Source organism: Grammomys surdaster, unplaced genomic scaffold (assembly GCF_004785775.1).
Source record: "Grammomys surdaster isolate TR1022 unplaced genomic scaffold, NIH_TR_1.0 205, whole genome shotgun sequence".
NCBI classification, from domain to species: Eukaryota; Metazoa; Chordata; class Mammalia; order Rodentia; family Muridae; genus Grammomys; species Grammomys surdaster.
The window spans coordinates 4,160,960-4,166,150 of NW_021604650.1; the positions used below are offsets into that span (position 1 = coordinate 4,160,960).

General features: G+C 47.9%; 1 protein-coding gene across 1 annotated transcript in view; it reads right to left on the minus strand.

Moving 5' to 3' along the window:
• CUNH11orf24 (chromosome unknown C11orf24 homolog) overlaps positions 1-3,425 on the minus strand; it is a 9,436-nt gene extending 6,011 nt beyond the window's left edge. The window contains exon 1 of the mRNA XM_028771077.1: positions 3,320-3,425. The gene's annotated coding sequence lies outside the window, so the exon portion shown is untranslated. The remainder of the gene's footprint in view (positions 1-3,319) is intronic.
• Positions 3,426-5,191: the final 1,766 nt, after the last annotated feature.

Below are 5,191 nucleotides of genomic sequence, written 5' to 3' on the forward strand. Positions count from 1 at the left end.
GGTATGTGCATGTGTATAGTGTAGGTATGTGCATGTATATACTGTGGGTGTGTGTATGTAAGAGCCCCAGAGGCATCCGATTCTCCTGGAGCTGGAGCTGGAGCTACAAGAGGTTGGGAACCACCTGACGGAAGTGCTGAGACCCAAACTCAGGTCCTGTGTAAGAGAAGTGTTCTGAGCCATGTTGTTGAGACAAGGTCTCACAGTGTAACTTAGGCTGGCTGGAACTTACTATGTAGCCCAAGATGGCCTCGAACTTGTAGCAATCCTCCTGTCAGCCTCCTCCTAAATGCTGAGATTGCAAGCGTGAGCTATTAGACCCAGCTTTCACGGTTAATGTACACCCAGGAACTCCTTGGTTTCGAGGACAGGCATTAGCAGATGGTGATGCCTGGAGACTAGAGAAGCAGCTTCTCACCTTCCAGAGGATAGGCATTAGCAAATGGTGATGCCCTGGCATCACCACAAACCTGCTATCCAAAACAAATATGTAGAAATGCACACACCTGTACACACAAGCCCACCTGCATAGACCTGTGCTCGCAGACAGCAAGTAGCAAGCAAGTAGCCACACGTATAGAAGTTGTGCATGCATATACACATGTGAGTTAAAACACACACATATACACATGGGGGTTAGGAGGTGGGGGGGGGGGAGAGAGAGAGAGAGAGAGAGAGAGAGAAAGCAGTTCCACAAGAACATCTCTAAAACACTCCACAGGTTTCTTGGAAGACATTTGCTGTATATCACTCCTAGTAACTTGACTCCTAGCCAGCGGGTGAGTCTAGAAGTCACTCCCACAGAAACAGGGCTTAGCCACTAAGGAGAGGCAAGAAGGCCCTTGTTGTACTGTGACTTCATCTCTCTGGCATGGTCAATGTCAAGGTCACATGCAGAGCTAGGCATAGTGAAACTTGCCTGTAATTCCAGCTACAGGGAGGCAGAGGCAAGAGGCAAGTTCAAGGGTATCCCAGCTACAAATGAAGACCTCGGGTCCGAAGAACAACATAGCAGGAGCTACACAAACCTTCACAAATTGACTCATAAAAAAACACCATACATGTGACCTGAAGTAAGTTTCCATTCGAGGACTTTAGAGTGCTTGGACATCAGTGTTCTCAGTATCTATAGAAGGACCCAGACATGATAGTGTGTACCCAGCATCCCAGTACTCCAGAAGCAGAGGAAGGAGGCTGGCCCAAAGGTCTAGGGCCTTGGCTACATAATGAGTTCCAAGTCAGGGATTCATAATGAGGGCTCATCTATTTTTGTCTGCTTTTTTGAGACTGGGTCTTACTGTGTAACCCTGGTTGGCTTCGTACAGGCTATGTGAACCAGGTTGGCCTTGAGCTCACAAAGATCTGCTTGCCTTTGCCTCCCAGGAGCTGAGATTACTGTGTCACTATGAGTAGTCTGAAACCTTGTTGGAAAGATGGCTCAGCAGTTGTGGGTGTTCTTCCACAGACCAGGCTTAGATCCCCAGCACCTACATGGCGATACTACTTGTAACTCCAGGGATCCAGCGCCTTCTTCTGGCCTCTGTAGGCATTTCATGCACATGGTGTACAATACATGGAGCCAAAACACCATACATATAAAAATATTTTATAAAAGTGCCTTTAACCCCTGAGCCATCTCTCCAGCCACCTATCATATGTTATGTTTATATTACATTATATATTTTGAGGCAGAGTCTCTTGATGAACCCCCTGGAGCTTGCCAGGTGGACTAGACTGACTTTTCAGAGTTCCCAGTACTGAGGTTACAGGCTTGCACTGTCTAATAACAGTCTGTTAACTCCAGTCCCAGAGGACCCGACAACCTCTTCTGACCAGCAAGGGCACTGCACATGTGGTACACAGACATGCATGTAGATGAAATACTCATACACATAAACCAGAGGAAAGAAAACACTAACAAAAAAAAAAAAAAACCCTAAGTATTAAGTAAGAGACTAGGCCAGACAGACTGGTGCTTAGAGTTCCTCCTTTTTGGAATCGGTCCCCATGGGATCTGCAGGGAATACCTTTTGCCAGCTCATACAAGAAGGCTAGTATCTAATGTTCTCAATTCTATTATGCCACATGGGCACACCCTTTCGACCACAGGGCAATGTCTATATACATAAGACTCTAAGTCTGCATTTCCTGAGCTGCTCCTACCAAAGTTCAGCCAGGTGACGTGAGTCCCCAAGTGACAACTAACCCTTGAGATGCCTCCCAGTTCCTCCAGCATTTGTTTGATAGCTTGCACTCCCAATCTTGCCTTGACTTTTAACTCCTTTCTGAGATGTGAAGACTGCTATATACAAACACATAAAACTAGACCTCCAAATCAGTGAACTTTTTCTCTGACATACACAGATTCAATATAAGAAGTTCAGACTCAGCAAGGACCATTAATAATCTCTATCAGCAGGGCCCCATCTCAACTCCAAGCTAGGTAAGTTACACATATACAGGAATAGAGATTGGGAAAGCTAGTACAGGACGAACCACAGCCACCTAATCCTGACACATCACCTGCTTGGACTTATATACATAGACACTGCCCTGTGATCTAAAGTATGTGTCCACGTGGCAGACATTAGCCCACGACTCCAGAACATTGAATATTATCTTAATTGCACTGCTTATCTCCAGGTTTCTGAAAGTTCAGGTCTCACTAGTAAAATACCAAAGGTCTGTGATTTTAAAACTTGCTATGCCAATATTTTTGATATTCCGCTGTTCAATAGGCGTGTCTAATTTATAACCGGAAAACCTGTATTTTAAACAGTTTGCTGGTTGACTTATTGAAATTTTAGAGCTGGTTCCTAGGGGTCGGGGTGTAAGTAATGCAAGTTCTTAGAGTCGGATTTATAAGCCCCAGCTAGACCGTTAAGCGCACAAGCTAGCGGCCACAAGAGGAGGCAGGCAAGTATATAAATGAGGAAGGAAAAATGTGGTGGATTTTCCTCATTAGTAGGTAGAAGAGTTTGGGTGCAGGCCTCAACTATTTCTGAGACCAAAACCTTCTAGGACACAGCCTGATCCAGAACTCGCCTACTCTGCCTACTCTCGAGTGTCCGTAGAGTGCTCACAAACTGCCCAGCATCGGCTGGCGATCGCCGTCAGCCCACCTCCTCCTCTTGCGCATCCATGCTTCTCTAAGAGCTCAGTCCATTCCTCTCTCCTCCTCCTTGAATCTCCATTCCTCACCGCCTAGCGCACCGGGTCCCCCATTCATCCCTCCTCCGCCCCGCACCTCGCTGTCCATCCCCAACCGGTTCATGGGGCCTTCACGACAGTTCCCTGGACAGCAGTGCGGGTTGCTTACCCGGGCGCGGCAGGCCCGTGGCCCTCACACCGCAGAGCAGCCACTTCAGCGATTCAGCCCCGCGCGGGGACGTGGACCGCAGTGAAACCCAGTTAGCTCAGCTCACTGGTGCGCGCTGGGCCCCACCCGGACCTCCCCGGAAAGACGTCACGAAGGCGGGACCAATAGGCTGTCACTGCCTCGCGCGGCCGAGCGCAATGGGCGTGGTTTGTATGGGCCACGCCTGCTTTGGGAGCTGGCTTCCAACTTGGTCCTGTCTTGGCCGCGCGGAGCTATTTGGAGCTGATCTAACGGAAGTGAGAGGTCCAGGGACTTATAGGCTGTGTCTGTGTCTAGGGCTTTTCCCAGAAGCCGGGGAGAGAAAGGGTCAGGCTAGGTGAGCGCAGATGTACTCGGACGACGGCCCGTTTGAACCGGGCAGTTCTCAAAGGCCTCGTGAGGTACTTTATGGGGCTCTTCTGGCCCGGTTCCTGAGCTTTCCTCCCCATCGGCTATTCAATTCCTTAAGGCGGCCCAGCCTGTCCCTGCTCGCAGGCATGGCTTGGCTACTGAGATTTGCTTTGCACGCATTGCACTTGCCAGTTTTGGCTAAGCGTTTCACCTGAAGGACAATACACTGATTTAATTTCGCAAGAGGACCTTCGCTTCTATTTTTCAAGTTCAGAAACAGTCGCACAAAGGACTTTGGAATTTTACACGTGGCATGACAGTAGGACGAAATGGAAAGCCTGTGAGACTTGCTTTTAATTTAAAATAGATTGGGGTTGGAGAGATGGCTCAGCAGTTAAGAGCACTGATGCTCTTTCAGACGACCCCCGCCCCGTTCGATTTCCAGCATTCACACAGTGGCTCACTGCATAGATTCAGTTGTCCTGGAACTCACAGAGATCTACCTGCCTCCTGACTTCCTGTGCTAGGATTAAAGTCGTGAGGCACTGCATCCAGCATACAAAATTTTTAAAGAAAGAATTTAACATAAAGTAAATTTTGCAAGTCAGTAAATGAATTCTGTTACTGAATACCAATTTGTGTAAGACCCTTTTAGAATCGTCTCCCACCCCAATCCAAAGTGATCATTGCCAGTTTTGTTTTGTTTTCAGAAAAGGTTTCACAGTCTAGCCCTGGCTGTTTGGGGGCTTGCTATGTAAATCATCCTGGCTTTGAACTCACAGAAATCCTCCAGTTTCTGTTTCTCTGCTGGGATTAAAACCATGTGCCACTATGCCTGGCCCATTTCGAGTTTTATAACCTGTCTTGGGTCCTGGGCTCAGAAACCAATGGACCCTGCTCTGAGGACTATAAGCCTTGCTGTATGGTTACCAACACACCTGCAGTTCGACCTGCTTTATGCAGTGTGGAATCTGCCTATCAATGTGTGAGTTTGCTGAAACCACCTGAGGGAGGGCGCTAGAAGACAAACTCCTTTTGCTTTGTGTTTGTTTTAATCTCCCAAGGAGTTCCGGAAGAAGAAATACAATATCAATGCTCAGTGAAAATACTCCCGAATCATCGATTGTGTGTAGTTCTGTGCACACCCTCCTCAGATGTCAAAGTCTCTTGAGTTCAACTCAAATGTCAAGGTTCTCTTTTCTCTCCTCAGAAAAACAAAGATAACAGGGTGTGGTGGTGCATGACACTGAGCTCAGCACTCAAGGGGCAGAGGCAGGAGGATTTCTGTGAGTTCCAGGCCAAGGCTACATAGTGACACCTTTCTTAAGAAAGAAAATAAACAGGCAAGTGGGGGTGGAGGGAACTGGAGAGATGGCTCAGTGGTTAAGAGCACCAGCTGCTCTTCCAGAGGGGCTCACAACTATTTACAATGGGTTCCGATGCCCTCTTCTGGCATGCAGGTGTACATGCAGATAGAGCACT